The 18,888-nt window shown below is 44.0% G+C and overlaps 1 long non-coding RNA gene across 1 annotated transcript in view; it reads left to right on the forward strand.

Moving 5' to 3' along the window:
- LOC142214380 (uncharacterized) overlaps positions 1-11,510 on the forward strand; it is a 572,210-nt gene extending 560,700 nt beyond the window's left edge. Inside the window, exon 3 of the long non-coding RNA XR_012717272.1 lies at positions 11,388-11,510. This is a non-coding gene — a long non-coding RNA (uncharacterized LOC142214380). The remainder of the gene's footprint in view (positions 1-11,387) is intronic.
- Positions 11,511-18,888: the final 7,378 nt, after the last annotated feature.

Below are 18,888 nucleotides of genomic sequence, written 5' to 3' on the forward strand. Positions count from 1 at the left end.
TTCTGAGTAACACGCCGCCGTTCCGTAGAAATCACGTTTTTTGTTGGTATGCAAATGACTTCTCTTGCAGCATTGGGGAAGCCTCCAGAAATCTCCAGTGCTGCTTCCATCTTCTTCAGCAACGTCCTCTTCAGCCGTCTCGCAGCGTCCCCAATGCTGCGAGAGAAATCTCCAGCGCTGCCTCCATCTTCTTCCAATGTAGGTTTCAGACTTCTAGGCCTCGGGCAGAGCAGACTGCGCATGCCCACAGGCCACAAGAAAATGGCCGCTTACACAGAGGAAGAGGATGAAGAGGCCGTTGCTGTTGAAGATGGAGGCGGCGCTGGAGAGAGTTCTCTCACAGCATTGGGGACGCCCCCAGTGCTGCGAGAGAACTCATTTGCAAACTGACAAAAACCGGGATTCCTACGGAACAGTGTCACGGAGAAGACATCTAAAGGTAGGAGAAGAATAGCCTTTCTTAAGGCTATTCCGACGTATTACTCAGAAAAAAATGTGTTTGAAAGATAGGAACTAGAGATGAGCGAACACTGTTCGGATCAGCCGATCCGAACAGCACGCACCCATAGAAATTATTCCATTCATTTCTATGGGTGCGTGCTGTTTTGATCGGCTGATCCGAACAGTGTTCGCTCATCTCTAATAGGAACCCTTTAAGGATATTCAATAGTACCACTTTTTGTAAACTACTAAACTGACCCTAATAAGACTACACAATTGCTCCGGTCTGATATGTATCCCATATGACATCAGTATCTTACACTCGTACATTACTAATTTGGGCCATTTTGCTATAATATTGCGTCTACGCCAAACCTTAATGACTGGCATTATTTATATGACTGGTCTAGTCGGGCATGATGTTAAAGGGAGTGCCCCCTAGTGGGCTGCATGACTGAGGCACTTCCTATTTACATCATGGAAGACAGATTTGCATATTCTTCCCATGATCCCTCAGTGGAGCGCATATGGCTTAATAAGATTCCACACACCTACATGGTGGTCTCTCCCTAAGGAGTGACGATATCCCCTTAACCCTGGTCTAGTCTACTTCACTCTTTTATCTCCTTCTTCGTCTGTGTCCCTTGATTTGGTAAATGACAAGTTTAGATTGTTTTGCCCCAGTCATTCGCCTCTGTGACCGAAACCCATTACAGCGTCTACACAGTGTATGACTGATAACCAATGAACCACCCAGACCTCTACATATTACTATATGGATGGTGTTACGTGTCGCCAGGCCTCCATCTTTCTTGAGTTCTCCAAATGTCTGCTTACTCTATCCCCCCTGCAGGGATCTATCTCTATAGTTTTTGCCTTTAGCTTCCACCATTAATGACAATGTCAATTCTATGCTCACCGAAATCACCAATGCCTGAGAGACATTGTCCCATCTGGAGTCTTAATAGTTACTGTCGGACATTATTGGATCCAGGTGATAACACAATCATGGTCCTGCAGATGACAACCACATTTTAAGAGTACTAAGGTGTATTTCCCAAGGGGCAGCTGGTTGGAGGTTGGGCCTCCAGAACTCTTCTGTTTGGTGGGGCCCAAGGAACTTCAGCCAGACACTGTTGTAACCAACGTTGTTTTGCTGTCCACCATAGTTAAATGTAGAGTGAGTACCACTTGTTGACCATAGGCGTGATTCCTTATCAGAACTTGTTAGTTCAACTGAACCATGTGACCATCAAAATTTCAACCAGAAGATGTAAGCTTCTTGACTGCACAGAAAGGCTCCATGGAAGTTTGTCACTATACCAAATGGCTTCACATGGCGAGGAGCACATATTATGCCATTGCCACCGCCATTGGACAGACAAGTTCATGAAATCTTGATGACCCTGCTGTTGACCTTCTGGTAGCCTTCCCCAGTCTGGACATCTCCTCTCTCGTCTCCTTCCGCTGACGCACCAGGAAGATGCGGTTTATGGATTTTGTAGGAAAAACAAACCAGAATCTCTGTCTAGGACAACTTTTCCCTGAACAAGTAATGAAATAAGACGGGTTGGATAATATTTACATGCCCAGGGGTTCATTTATTTATCAGATGAATGTAAACCACTAAGTTTATTTATCTCCAGATTCTGTACTTTAAAAGTAGATTAGAATATAGAGCTGATGTCTGAGCGTCCTACTGAGGGCTACAGGAGGACTGGAACATAAAGCTGATGTCTGAGCGTCACACTGAGGCCTATAGGAAGACTGGAACATAGAGCTGATGTCTGAGCGTCACACTGAGGCCTACAGGAGGATTGGAACATAGAGCTGATGTCTGAGCGTCACACTGAGGCCTACAGGAAGACTGGAACATAGAGCTGATGTCTGAGCATCACACTGAGGGCTACAGAAGGACTGGAACATAGAGCTGATGTCTGAGCGTCACACTGAGGCCTACAGGAAGACTGGAACATAGAGCTGATGTCTGAGCGTCACACTGAGGGCTACAGGAAGACTGGAACATAGAGCTGATGTCTGGGTGTCCTACTGAGGGCTACAGGAGGACTGGAACATAGAGCTGATGTCTGAGCGTCACACTGAGGCCTACAGAAAGATTGGAACATAGAGCTGATGTCTGAGCGTCACTCTGAGGGCTACAGGAGGACTGGAACATAGAGCTGATGTCTGGGTGTCCTACTGAGGCCTACAGGAAGACTGGAACATAGAGCTGATGTCTGAGCGTCACACTGAGGCCTACAGGAAGACTGGAACATAGAGCTGATGTCTGAGCGTCACACTGAGGCCTACAGGAAGACTGGAACATAGAGCTGATGTCTGGGTGTCCTACTGAGGGCTACAGGAGGACTGGAACATAGAGCTGATGTCTGAGCGTCACACTGAGGCCTACAGAAAGATTGGAACATAGAGCTGATGTCTGAGCGTCACTCTGAGGGCTACAGGAGGACTGGAACATAGAGCTGATGTCTGGGTGTCCTACTGAGGGCTACAGGAGGACTGGAACATAGAGCTGATGTCTGAGCGTCACACTGAGGGCTACAGGAGGACTGGAACATAGAGCTGATGTCTGAGCGTCCTACTGAGGCCTACAGGAGGACTGGAGCCTAAAGCTGATGTCTGAGCGTCACACTGAGGGCTACAGGAGGACTGGAACATAGAGCTAATGTCTGAGCGTCCTACTGAGGGCTACAGAAGGACTGTACATTGTGACCATACTAGAATATAGAGCGATTGTCCAAGCGTCACAATGAAAGCCATGACAAGACTAGGTTATAGAGCATTGCACTGAAGGCTACGACAAGACTTAAACATAGAGCTGATATCTAAGCATCCTACTAAAGGCCATGGAAGGACTGGAATGCAGAGCTGAACTTTGCACTACAGGCCATGGCAGCACTGAGAGTTATTACCAGTCAGGGCATAACAGTGGGCACCATACTGGATACTATGGGGTGGAGAAGTTGAGTTATTAGATCATGGCTGACAAGATGGCAGCGGAGTGTGGCTGCGCCCTGTGGATCTCCATCTGAACTTTTGATTGGCTTAAACCATCATATTCAGTGACATCATCACTCAGGGCCTAGTGATGTCACTTTACTCAGGCCTGGGCTTTTATGTCCACAGAGCCTGTAACTAAATGATATGAGATATCCGCTGTGCCCTGAGGAGCTCATGTTATGGATTTGTTGTGGATATTATGACATTTCTTACATCCAGGTAGTGGCTTCTGTGGTAATGTGCGCATATCCTGCAATGGGGGAAGGAAGTGGCACCATGACATCACCTGATCTGCTGTAACGCTTCATTGGTAATGTCATTACTAGATACTGATAATAACAGTAATACCAGCGCAAGTAAACAGGAAGACGCGACATATTGTGACCACAAACCGTCAACGGGGAGCCTGGAACCTGTACCCCAAGTATCAGCCTGTCATTATCCTGTACCCCGAGTATCAGCCTGTCATTATCCTGTACCCCAAGTATCAGCCTGTCATTATCCCGTACCCCAAGTATCAGCCTGTCATTATCCCGTACCCCGAGTATCAGCCTGTCATTATCCTGTACCCCGAGTATCAGCCTGTCATTATCCCGTACCCCGAGTATCAGCCTGTCATTACCCTGTACCCCGAGTATCAGCCTGTCATTATCCTGTACCCCGAGTATCAGCCTGTCATTATCCTGTACCCCGAGTGTCAGCCTGTCATTATCCTGTACCCCGAGTGTCAGCCTGTCATTATCCTGTACCCCGAGTGTCAGCCTGTCATTATCCTGTACCCCGAGTGTCAGCCTGTCATTATCCTGTACCCCGAGTGTCAGCCTGTCATTATCCTGTACCCCGAGTATCAGCCTGTCATTATCCTGTACCCCAAGTATCAGCCTGTCATTATCCTGTACCCCAAGTATCAGCCTGTCATTATCATGTACCCCAAGTGTCAGCCTGTCATTACCCTGTACCCCGTGTATCAGCCTGTCATTATCCTGTACCCCGAGTATCAGCCTGTCATTATCCTGTACCCCAAGTATCAGCCTGTCATTATCCTGTACCCCAAGAATCAGCCTGTCATTATCCTGTACCCCGAGTATCAGCCTGTCATTATCCTGTACCCCGAGTATCAGCCTGTCATTATCCTGTACCCCGAGTATCAGCCTGTCATTCTCCTGTACCCCGAGTATCAGCCTGTCATTATCCTGTACCCCAAGAATCAGCCTGTCATTATCCTGTACCCCGAGTATCAGCCTGTCATTATCCTGTACCCCAAGAATCAGCCTGTCCTTATCCTGTACCCCGAGTATCAGCCTGTCATTATCCTGTACCCCGAGTATCAGCCTGTCATTATCCTGTACCCCGAGTATCAGCCTGTCATTATCCTGTACCCCGAGTATCAGCCTGTCATTATCCTGTACCCCAAGTATCAGCCTGTCACTATCCTGTACCCCAAGTATCAGCCTGTCATTATCCTGTACCCCAAGTATCAGCCTGTCATTATCCTGTACCCCGAGTGTCAGCCTGTCATTATCCTGTACCCTGAGTATCAGCCTGTCATTACCCTGTACCCCAAGTATCAGCCTGCTATTATCCTGTACCCCAAGTATCAGCCTGTCATTATCCTGTACCCCGAGTGTCAGCCTGTCATTATCCTGTACCCTGAGTATAAGAGTCCTGTACATTCCTTTGTGATGTATATAGTGTATATGGTGAGTGTACTGTATATACATTGTGTGTAATCTCTGTATACATCTGCTCATACATTGCTATGTTGTGTAAGTCTGTAATAATTTATTATCTGTCTTGCACACATGACGCGGACTCCATGACACGGAGTATTACACACATCCCGGTTCCCACGTCACGCAGCTCCATGAGTCAGACGTCAGCATGGCCTGTTCTCCTCTTCTGATAACTGGAAGGAGTAAACTTCCCGAGTCCTGAGTCTCACATGTGGATGGGATTCCCTGTCCTGCTCCTGGATTGTGCAATGACGGAAGCCGCAGCCTGTCCCATGTATAGGGAGCTTCCCTGCATGACACACCACTACATAGATAATAGAGTGTAAGCTCCTGAGGACAGACACCATTTATCTCATCGGTTAATATACAATACAAAGTTTTATGTAACGTGCCGCTATTTCCAGAAGAAGGATAATGAGCAGCTGATAAGAGAGAACAGCGGAGATGGCAATGGTTAACATCTGGAGAGATCCTCTTTATGTGCTCCTCTTCATGTGATCCTCTTTATGTGCGCCTGTTTTTGTGCTCCTCTTTATGTGCTCCTCTTCATGTGATCCTCTTTATGTGCTCCTGTTTATGTACTCCTCTTTATGTGCTCCTCTTTATGTGACTCCTCTTTATGTGCGCCTGTTTTTGTGCTCCTCTTTATGTGCTCCTCTTTATGTGACTCCTCTTTATGTGCTCCTCTTTATGTGACTCCTATTTATGTGCTCTTCTTTATGTGACTCCTCTTTAAGTGATCCTCTTTATGTGACTCCTCTTTATGTGCTCCTCTTTATGTGCTCTTCTTTATGTGACTCCTCTTTATGTGATCCTCTTCATGTGCTCCTCTTTATGTGCTCCTCTTTATGTGACTCCTATTTAAGTGCTCCTCTTTATGAGACTCTTCTTTATGTGCTCTTCTTTATGTGACTTTTCTTTATGTGACTCCTCTTTATGTGCTCCTCTTTATGTGCTCCTCAACATATGCTCCTCTTCATGTGCTCCTGTTTATGTGCTCTTCTTTATGTGCGCCTGTTTATGTGATCCTCTTTATGTGCTCCTCTTTATATGACTCCTCTTTATGTGCTCTTCTTTATGTGACTCCTCTTTATGCGATCCTCTTCATGTGCTCCTCTTTGTGCTCTTCTTTATGTGACTCCTCTTCATGTGCTCCTTTTCATGTGCATCTGTTTATGTGCTCCTCTTTGTGTGACCCCTCTTTATGTGCTCCTCTTTGTGTGACTCCTCTTTATATGCTCCTCTTTATGTGCTCCTCTTTATGTGCTCTTCTTTATATGCACCTGTTTATGTGATCCTCTTTATGTGACTCCTCTTTATGTGACTCCTCTTTATATGATCCTTTTTATGTGACTCCTCTTTATGTGCTCCTCTTTATGTGCTCTTCAACATATGCTCCTCTTCATGTGCTCCTGTTTATGTGATCCTCTTTATGTGCTCCTCTTTATATGACTCCTCTTTATGTGCTCTTCTTTATGTGACTCCTCTTTATGTGATCCTCTTCATGTGCTCCTCTTTGTGCTCTTCTTTATGTGACTCCTCTTCATGTGTGTCTGTTTATGTGCTCCTCTTTGTGTGACTCCTCTTTATATGCTCCTCTTTATGCGCTCCTCTTTATGTGCTCTTCTTTATATGCACCTCTTTATGTGATCCTCTTTATGTGATCCTCTTTATGTGCTCCTCTTTGTGTGACTCCTCTTAATATGCACCTCTTTATGTGCTCCTGTTTATGTGCTTCTCTTTATATGCACCTCTTTATGTGCTCTTCTTTATGTGCACCTCTTTATGTGCTCCTGTTTATATGCACCTCTTTATGTGCTCCTCTTTATGTGCTCTTATTTATGTGATCCTCCTTATGTGATCCTCTTTGTGTGCTCCTCTTTGTGTGACTCCTCTTTATGTGCTCCTGTTTATGTGCACCTCTTTATGTGCTCCTGCTTATGTGCTCCTCTTTGTGTGCTCCTCTTTGTGTGACTCCTCTTTGTGTGCTCCTCTTTGAGTGACTCCTCTTTATGTGCTCCTCTTTATGTGATCCTCTTTATGTGCTCTTCATTGTGACTCCTGTTTATGTGCTCCTCTTTATGTGCTCCTGTTTATGTGATCCTCCTTATGTGATCCTCTTTATGTGCTCCTCTTTGTGTGCTCCTCTTTATGTGATTCCTGTTTATGTGCTCCTCCTTGTGTGATCCTCCTTGTGTGCTCCTCTTTATGTACTCCTCTTTATGTGCTCCTGTTTATGTGCTCCTCTTTGTGTGACTCCTCTATGTGTGCTCCTCTTTGAGTGACTCCTCTTTATGTGCTCCTCTTTATGTGTTCCTCTTTATGTGATCCTCCTTGTGTGATCCTCTTTGTGTGCTCCTCTTTGTGTGCTCCTCTTTATGTGTTCTTCTTTATGTGCTCCTCTTTATGTGCTCCTCTTTATGTGCTCCTCTTTATGTGTTCTTCTTTATGTGCTCCTCTTTATGTGACTCCTCTTTATGTGACTCCTCTTCATGTGCTCCTCTTTATGTGCTCCTCTTTATGTGCTCCTCTTCATGTGATCCTCTTCATGTGATCCTCTTCATGTGCTCCTCTTTATGTGCTCCTCTTTATGGGCTCCTCTTTATGTGCTCCTCTTTGTGTGCCCCTCTTTGAGTGACTCCTCTTTATGGGCTCCTCTTTATGGGCTCCTCTTTATGTGCTCCTCTTTGTGTGACTCCTCTTTATGTGCTCCTCTTTATGTGCTCCTCTTTATGTGCTTGTGCTCCTCTTTATGGGCTCCTCTTTATGTGCTCCTCTTTATGTGATCCTCTTTATGGGCTCCTCTTTATGTGATCCTCTTCATGTGCTCCTCTTTATGTGCTCCTCTTTATGTGCTCCTCTTTATGTGATCCTCTTCATGTGCTCCTCTTTATGTGATCCTCTTCATGTGATCCTCTTCATGTGCTCCTCTTTATGTGCTCCTCTTTATGTGCTCCTCTTTATGTGCTCCTCTTTATGTGATCCTCTTCATGTGCTCCTCTTTATGTGATCCTCTTTATGGGCTCCTCTTTATGTGCTCCTCTTTATGTGCTCCTCTTTATGGGCTCCTCTTTATGTGATCCTCTTCATGTGCTCCTCTTTATGTGATCCTCTTTATGGGCTCCTCTTTATGTGCTCCTCTTTATGTGCTCCTCTTTATGGGCTCCTCTTTATGTGATCCTCTTCATGTGCTCCTCTTTATGTGATCCTCTTTATGGGCTCCTCTTTATGTGCTCCTCTTTATGTGCTCCTCTTTATGGGCTCCTCTTTATGTGATCCTCTTCATGTGCTCCTCTTTATGTGATCCTCTTCATGTGATCCTCTTCATGTGCTCCTCTTCATGTGCTCCTCTTTATGTGCTCCTCTTTATGTGCTCCTCTTTATGTGATCCTCTTCATGTGCTCCTCTTTATGTGATCCTCTTTATGGGCTCCTCTTTATGTGCTCCTCTTTATGTGCTCCTCTTTATGGGCTCCTCTTTATGTGCTCCTCTTCATGTGCTCCTCTTCATGTGCTCCTCTTCATGTGATCCTCTTCATGTGCTCCTCTTTATGTGCTCCTCTTTATGTGCTCCTCTTTATGTGCTCCTCTTTATGTGATCCTCTTCATGTGCTCCTCTTCATGTGCTCCTCTTTATGTGCTCCTCTTTATGTGCTCCTCTTTATGTGCTCCTCTTTATGGGCTCCTCTTTATGTGCTCCTCTTTATGGGCTCCTCTTCAGTGTCATGGCAGCTTCCCATATCTCTTGTCTTCCTTTGTCGCACACATCTGGCTCCATCGCTGGATTTATTTATATTTGCGGCTGGCGGTTCCCTCTGGTGTCTTCCCCGCTCTTTCTTTCATCTCCCTTTCTTTCAATCACAGCATCACAAAGCAGCACGAAATAGGTCCAAAATTAACCCTTACTAGAGCGGGAGACCCTTCACAGTCAGAGGGTCCTTAAAAGGGTTTCTAGGAATTGGACTTAGGTTGTCACCACGCTTTCCTATCCTCCTGAATGGCTGACTTGACTAGTTAATCCCAAGAATATAGATAATATGCAGAACTCTGGGTAATGGCGGAATCGGTGGCTGGTCAGAAACTGCTTGCTTGCTATGGACAGAAAGACGAGTTGGCCATAGCAACCAATGAGATGTCTGCTTTCCTGGTTTTCTTAAAGGTCTCTGGGAAATGAAGCTCAGACCTCTCTAATAGAGAATCCTCCACATGTCACCGCCATTCTGTGTCCTCCAGGTGTCAGAACGTCTTAGGATGTCTCATAAGTCAAGACATGAGAAGAAGCCGAAAAACACCGACTGGGGAAATAAGGACACAGGCGAGGCAAGCGAACACCTGCAGCTCCATGACACACACCTGGTCCGCCCCCGACTATATATGTGTCATGTGCGATGAGCCTGCCCCGGGACACGGTTACCTACAGAGCCGGGTCACCACAAATCAATGCCAGACACAGCGACGTATCTAATCCTATCCTGTGTGATACTGTATACTGAGCCGTGTATCTAATCCTATCCTGTGTGATATACTGTATACTGAGCTGTGTATCTAATCCTATCCTGTGTGATACTGTATACTGAGCTGTATCTAATCCTATCCTGTGTGATACTGTATACTGAGCTGTATCTAATCCTATCCTGTGTGATACTGTATACTGAGCTGTGTATCTAATCCTATCCTGTGTGATATACTGTATACTGAGCTGTGTATCTAATCCTATCCTATGTGATACTGTATACTGAGCTGTGTATCTAATCCTATCCTGTGATACTGTATACTGAGCTGTGTATCTAATCCTATCCTGTGTGATACTGTATACTGAGCTGTGTATCTAATCCTATCCTGTGAGATACTGTATACTGAGCTGTGTATCTAATCCTATCCTGTGAGATACTGTATACTGAGCTGTGTATCTAATCCTATCCTGTGAGATACTGTATACTGAGCTGTGTATCTAATCCTATCCTGTGAGATACTGTATACTGAGCTGTGTATCTAATCCTATCCTGTGTGATACTGTATACTGAGCTGTGTATCTAATCCTATCCTGTGTGATACTGTATACTGAGCTGTGTATCTAATCCTATCCTGTGAGATACTGTATACTGAGCTGTGTATCTAATCCTATCCTGTGAGATACTGTATACTGAGCAGTGTATCTAATCCTCTCCTGTGTGATACTGTATACTGAGCTGTGTATCTAATCCTATCCTGTGTGATACTGTATACTGAGCTGTGTATCTAATCCTATCCTGTGATACTGTATACTGAGCTGTATCTAATCCTATCCTGTGTGATACTGTATACTGAGCTGTGTATCTAATCCTATCCTGTGTGATACTGTATACTGAGCTGTGTATCTAATCCTATCCTGTGTGATACTGTATACTGAGCTGTATCTAATCCTATCCTGTGTGATACTGTATACTGAGCTGTGTATCTAATCCTATCCTGTGTGATACTGTATACTGAGCTGTGTATCTAATCCTATCCTGTGTGATACTGTATACTGAGCTGTGTATCTAATCCTATCCTGTGTGATACTGTATACTGAGCTGTGTATCTAATCCTATCCTGTGTGATACTGTATACTGAGCTGTGTATCTAATCCTATCCTGTGTGATACTGTATACTGAGCTGTGTATCTAATCCTATCCTGTGTGATACTGTATACTGAGCTGTGTATCTAATCCTATCCTGTGTGATACTGTATACTGAGCTGTGTATCTAATCCCCTGATGTGTGATACTGTATACTGAGCCGTGTATCTAATCCCCTGATGTGTGATACTGTATACTGAGCTGTGTATCTAATCCCCTGATGTGTGATCCATCCCCGTACAGCCTTGTCCTTCTCTCCAGGATTCCCCCGGGTACAGACGTGACCGGCACACACTCACTTCCACTATTCCTATTATTCCCTGCAGCAGAGCGGAAACAAAGGAAGCAGCGGGAGCTATAACTGTTTCCTGGCTGTGGCCCTGAGCAGTACAAGGGCCCGGCCAGCACCACCCGATTCTGTGACCTGGGGCAGCGTCATCCTCGGCCATTGCTTCCTGCACCAGAGATGAGACCGCCGGACACCGAACAGGAGGAGTCTGAGGGTGTAGACTGGGGAGTGAGAGAACTATCAGTAGGAAGCCGCATCATACCTGCCTGTAATTGTATGTCAGAGCGATGTTCTGCAGATGTCTAGAGAGGTCAGTGGTGTAATAGTCTGCAGGATAGATCACTATGTATCAGGAGGTAGAGAGGACAGAGAGATGTTCTGCAGATGTCTAGAGAGGTCAGTGGTGTAATAGTCTGCAGGATAGATCACTATGTATCAGAGAGGACAGAGCGATGTTCTGCAGCTATATACAGCAGATAGCAGGAGGGCAGGGGCGGCCATGTGTGCTCGTCCTGTATGGTGGCGTCTCGCAGCGACCACAGACAATCAGGCCTCTGCCAGCAGTCAGTATTTCCATCCGCCGGTCTCCTGATTTAGAGGTTTTTCTTCTGACTTTCCGTCCAGCTGTATGGATTGTGTCTGTGAGAATTAACCCCGCAGCCTCCGCACACACTGCGCATACATGTAGTGCACCCACTGACACACATAATACCGCCCCCGCAGACGGGAAATGGTCCTGCACATCTGTGTCAGTAAGGTACAGAAAGATTACAGGTGTGGTCGGATCAGACTCTGGGTTATGCCACAAGAGGGCGTAAAAGTGCTTCCCCCTCGCCCTATATAAAGGCTCTCAGAGGATACTTTGGGGTAGTGTACCTCTTGGTGAGAGATCGGTGACTAGATCCTCAGTATATACATTGTATAGCTCTCCATGAATATATCTCATCTGCACAGTGGGATTAGACCTCAGGGGCTGAACCAATATACAGAAACCTCTGGGGACGTCCTTTTGTCTCTTGACTAAGCTTTATTTATACCACATGGCGTTCCCCTTTAAATGCTGCTTCTCTCCCTGGCAGCGATGGGTTAAGCGGTGCATGCGCAGTGCACGTGAGAGAATGTGCAGCGTCTGTGGCCCCCGCTCCGGGGATAACTGGAAGCAGACCTCTGCCTCATTTCTTCTGCTGGGGTTTGGCCGCAGCTTCGCCTCCTGTCCCAGTAACCTAAATCCGCCATTCTGCAGCGGAACATGTTTACTTCATTAGCGCCAGCTCTCCGCGCCCCTTCCAAAAATAACAGAGTCCCCGCTATAATACATGGAGGAGACCAGAGAGAACAGACGGGTACGTGCTGAACACACTGGAGCGCCGCCATCTGTGCCCCAAGCCGGGGATTAACCCTGCCGCTGCCACCTGGGTCACACCGTGACTAATACTGAGCCATGTACCCAGTATGAGACCAGGCCCTGCCCCCCACTGATGTGCACCCCCACACATACCCACATGTACCAAGCACATGTACAGGTCAGCTGACCCCGGGAAATACCCCAACAAGTAGCAAGAAATACTGTCTGTTATGTGGTGGGGGTGTATCACACATCAGAGGATTAGATACACAGCTCAGTATACAGTATCACACATCAGAGGATTAGATACACAGCTCAGTATACAGTATCACACAGGATAGGATTAGATACACAGCTCAGTATACAGTATCACACATCAGAGGATTAGATACACAGCTCAGTATACAGTATCACACATCAGAGGATTAGATACACAGCTCAGTATACAGTATCACACAGGATAGGATTAGATACACAGCTCAGTATACAGTATCACACATCAGAGGATTAGATACACAGCTCAGTATACAGTATCACACATCAGAGGATTAGATACACAGCTCAGTATACAGTATCACACAGGATAAGATTAGATACACAGCTCAGTATACAGTATCACACAGGATAGGATTAGATACACAGCTCAGTATACAGTATCACACAGGAAAGGAATAGATACACAGCTCAGTATACAGTGTCACACAGGATAGGATTAGATACACGGCTCAGTATACAGTATCACACATCAGAGGATTAGATACACAGCTCAGTATACAGTATCACACATCAGAGGATTAGATACACAGCTCAGTATACAGTATCACACAGGATAGGATTAGATACACAGCTCAGTATACAGTATCACACAGGATAGGATTAGATACACAGCTCAGTATACAGTATCACACAGGAGAGGATTAGATACACAGCTCAGTATACAGTATCACACAGGATAAGATTAGATACACAGCTCAGTATACAGTATCACACAGGATAGGATTAGATACACAGCTCAGTATACAGTATCACACAGGATAGGATTAGATACACAGCTCAGTATACAGTATCACACAGGAGAGGATTAGATACACAGCTCAGTATACAGTATCACACAGGATAAGATTAGATACACAGCTCAGTATACAGTATCACACAGGATAGGATTAGATACACAGCTCAGTATACAGTATCACACAGGATAGGATTAGATACACGGCTCAGTATACAGTATCACACAGGATAGGATTAGATACACAGCTCAGTATACAGTATCACACAGGAGAGGATTAGATACACAGCTCAGTATACAGTATCACACATCAGAGGATTAGATACACAGCTCAGTATACAGTATCACACAGGATAGGATTAGATACACAGCTCAGTATACAGTATCACACAGGATAGGATTAGATACACAGCTCAGTATACAGTATCACACAGGAGAGGATTAGATACACAGCTCAGTATACAGTGTCACACAGGATAGGATTAGATACACGGCTCAGTATACAGTATCACACATCAGAGGATTAGATACACAGCTCAGTATACAGTATCACACATCAGAGGATTAGATACACAGCTCAGTATACAGTATCACACAGGATAGGATTAGATACACAGCTCAGTATACAGTATCACACATCAGAGGATTAGATACACAGCTCAGTATACAGTATCACACAGGATAGGATTAGATACACAGCTCAGTATACAGTATCACACAGGATAGGATTAGATACACAGCTCAGTATACAGTATCACACAGGATAGGATTAGATACACAGCTCAGTATACAGTATCACACAGGATAGGATTAGATACACGGCTCAGTATACAGTATCACACAGGATAGGATTAGATACACAGCTCAGTATACAGTATCACACAGGAGAGGATTAGATACACAGCTCAGTATACAGTATCACACAGGATAGGATTAGATACACATCTCAGTATACAGTATCACAGAGGATAGGATTAGATACACAGCTCAGTATACAGTATCACACAGGATAGGATTAGATACACAGCTCAGTATACAGTATCACACAGGATAGGATTAGATACAGCTCAGTATACAGTATCACACATCAGAGGATTAGATACACAGCTCAGTATACAGTATCACACAGGATAGGATTAGATACACAGCTCAGTATACAGTATCACACAGGATAGGATTAGATACACAGCTCAGTATACAGTATCACACAGGATAGGATTAGATACACAGCTCAGTATACAGTATCACACAGGATAAGATTAGATACACAGCTCAGTATACAGTATCGCACAGGATAGGATTAGATACACAGCTCAGTATACAGTATCACACAGGATAGGATTAGATACACGGCTCAGTATACAGTATCACACAGGATAGGATTAGATACACAGCTCAGTATACAGTATCACACAGGAGAGGATTAGATACACAGCTCAGTATACAGTATCACACAGGATAGGATTAGATACACAGCTCAGTATACAGTATCACACAGGATAGGATTAGATACACAGCTCAGTATACAGTATCACACAGGATAGGATTAGATACACAGCTCAGTATACAGTATCACACAGCATAGGATTAGATACACAGCTCAGTATACAGTATCACACAGGAGAGGATTAGATACACAGCTCAGTATACAGTATCACACAGGATAGGATTAGATACACAGTATCATACAGGATACGCCCATGTACACACATTATGTGGGGTGATTTAGCTCCTCCCTCTTTGGGGCTGAGTAGTGTGAAGTGGCGGTCAGTTGCAGGAAGCAGTAATAGGATTTCCCTCTGTTAGGTTTGGGTGTGATATTGGGGCGTAGATGTGTCAGGGTGAGAGAGAAACTCACTCATAGGAAATGTTCCTGGGAAGTCCGGACTCTGACCGTGTGTCACGACCGACACAACATGATGATTAACCCCTGGTCTGGCGGATTACACTTGGACATTCATTCCCGTTGATCTAGAAGGTTCCTCCTCGTACCTCACTCATGGGGGGCTTTTACTATTCTGTACCTAAACCCTTATAAATGATGTCATAAGTCGGTAGTGCCGGTGATACGGGCGAGCTGGGTGATGTAGTTCATTAAAGAAAAATGCTTCCTTCTCCCGTCATCTTCTTCCCTCTTCCCCTGGTCCACAAATTTTAGGAATCGGAGTAGGCTAGGGAAGGTGAAACACATAAAAAAACACATTCCTGTCCTCGGCCTAGGTGTCCATTACTGCTATCCGGCCTAGCGCACACCATGCCTTTACTATTGTAGGTACTGCACCGCACGTGACCACCGGAAACGCACCAGTGACATCACTCTCATACATCACCAGAGCGTGGGGGGCGGTGAGTATGATTTGTTTTTTGTTTTTCACCTTCCCCATCCAACTCCCCGAGTCCTAAAATTCATGGGCAACCCCTTTAATGTCTAATTCTTCATAGCTATTGATTGCTGATGTCTTGTTATCTCAAGACAAGGGGAGAACCTTATGCAGATATAGAGGGGGCAAAACAAGAGGCCCATACGATCTTACACAGGGGCCCTCCACTGTCTGTATATGGGGAGGGGACGAGGAGCAGACAGAGAGCTAATAGACAAGGCTGCAGCACCCAGCGAGTGATTGATCTCTTCCCACAGTTAGAGTCTCACCTGATAACCCAGCAGTGGGGGGAGATAAAACCCTCACTAGAAGCTGTGGCTCTGTCTATTACTTCCTTGCGCTGTGACTGCTCACCCTTCCATGCACCCCTTGCCTTCTTCATAGACTGCTGACTATGGTGTATTCAGGAACGGAGGACATAACAAGAGATAGCAGCATTTTTCTTTAACATAGTACAGATCTGCCATGATACATACCACAAGTGAACTTCTCAGGCGCGGACTGAAAGTAGTATAAATCTACTATGGATGTGGGAGTAGCCAACAAAATGGCCGCTCATACCGTCTGGTGATGAGTACAGTGTGTCAGATGACAGCAGGCCTCGGCCTCCACAAAGAGAGTCTGGAGGTGGACAGACATCTTGTATCTGTGGTCAGACAGCGACCACAACACAGTGAATCACCAGTACAATATGGATTCCAGTAAGTCCTCCCAAGGCTGCGAGGCCTCAGGAATGTGCCGGCCACATCGCTCATCTCCGAGGTATCTAACACTACCAATACTCTTAACTCTTTCCTGAGGAGTTCGTAGTCTCAAAGCAAGCAGCCTATCAGAGTGTAGCTTTCATTTTCTAACGGTCACTGAGGAGGAGATGTTGTCACTGACCGGTTGCGATGGGTGACGTCACTATGAAGGTGACATCTTGCCAACCACATTGCCCATACATGGACTAATTGTATCCTGTACTGAGGAGAATGGTAGGAGCTGGTAACCGTACGTTACGGTGTAATCCTACTAGTACCCGCATCAGGTGACGAATTTACGTAAATGTTATGTTTTATGGGAGCGAGACTGCAGTAGAACCGCGTTGAGTTGCGCCAAACTAGATGCCATCTGTCTCCGGACTATTGCATATGTCGTATTGTGTAAGACTGTGCAATTCTTATAGGTGCGAGAATTGTGCAAGGCGATGTGGCGGTCTCATAGCTGGCGAGAAGACCACGCCGCTGTGTGTGATTCCAGTCCTGCTCCTGTCCAGTCATAAATGTCTGCAAGATTTAGAGATGTCCTGGGAGCAGACTGTAGGCAGACTGTGAATGTGGGGGAGTACACAAATATCTGGGGGAGGGGGGCAAAGATTACCACCCCCCCAAGTGACACCAGAGGAACGCAACACAGTGACCGAACGCATACCGCTCATCAAAGCCTGAAAACAGAAGAGCTGACACTCTACTAGACTGCGCAGCACTTCATGTACTGGATGGATCACCCAGTGACCACAGTGAAGGCTACAAGATATTACCGACATAACATTTTACTATCATACACATACCGTAAACCAGTGTAACTACTGTAATATTACCGCAACACCCTCTACTTACTGTCATATATAACAAGAGAATGTCTGTGTGAATTATATTCTTGTACATAGGAGTAGTATTATAGTAGTTATATTCTTGTACATAGGAGGTAGTATTATAGTAGTTATATTCTTGTACATAGCAGCAGTATTATAGTAGTTATATTCTTGTACATAGGAGGTAATATTATAGTAGTTATATTCTTGTACATTGGAGTAGTATTATAGTAGTTATATTCTTGTACATAGGAGGTAGTATTACGGTAGTTATATTCTTGTACATAGGAGCAGTATTATAGTAGTTATATTCTTGTACATAGGAGGTAGTATTATAGTAGTTATATTCTTGTACATAGCAGCAGTATTATAGTAGTTATATTCTTGTACATAGGAGGTAATATTATAGTAGTTATATTCTTGTACATTGGAGTAGTATTATAGTAGTTATATTCTTGTACATAGGAGGTAGTATTACGGTAGTTATATTCTTGTACATAGGAGCAGTATTATAGTAGTTATATTCTTGTACATAGGAGGTAATATTATAGTAGTTATATTCTTGTACATAGGGGCAGTATTATAGTAGTTATATTCTTGTACATAGGAGGTAATATTATAGTAGTTATATTCTTGTACATAGGAGCAGTATTATAGTAGTTATATTCTTGTACATAGGAGCAGTATTATAGTAGTTATATTCTTGTACATAGGAGCAGTATTATAGTAGTTATATTCTTGTACATAGGAGTAGTATTATAGTAGTTATATTCTTGTACATAGGAGTAGTATTATAGTAGTTATATTCTTGTACATAGGAGCAGTATTATAGTAGTTATATTCTTGTACATAGGAGCAGTATTATAGTAGTTATATTCTTGTACATAGGAGGTAGTATTATAGTAGTTATATTCTTGTACATAGGAGGTAGTATTATAGTAGTTATATTCTTGTACATAGGAGTAGTATTATAGTAGTTATATTCTTGTACATAGGGGGCAGTATTATAGTAGTTATATTCTTGTACATAGGAGTAGTATTATAGTAGTTATATTCTTGTACATAGGAGTAGTATTATAGTAGTTATATTCTTGTACATAGGAGTAGTATTATAGTAGTTATATTCTTGTACATAGGAGTAGTATTATAGTAGTTATATTCTTGTACATAGGAGTTAGTATTATAGTAGTTATATTCTTGTACATAGGAGTAGTATTATAGTAGTTATATTCTTGTACATAGGAGTAGTATTATAGTAGTTATATTCTTGTACATAGGAGTAGTATTATAGTAGTTATATTCTTATACATAGGAGGTAGTATTATAGTAGTTATATTCTTGTACATAGGAGTAGTATTATAGTAGTTATATTCTTGTACATAGGAGTAGTATTATAGTAGTTATATTCTTGTACATAGGAGTAGTATTATAGTAGTTATATTCTTGTACATAGGAGTAGTATTATAGTAGTTATATTCTTGTACATAGGAGTAGTATTAT

This window comes from Leptodactylus fuscus, chromosome 7 (assembly GCF_031893055.1).
Source record: "Leptodactylus fuscus isolate aLepFus1 chromosome 7, aLepFus1.hap2, whole genome shotgun sequence".
NCBI classification, from domain to species: Eukaryota; Metazoa; Chordata; class Amphibia; order Anura; family Leptodactylidae; genus Leptodactylus; species Leptodactylus fuscus.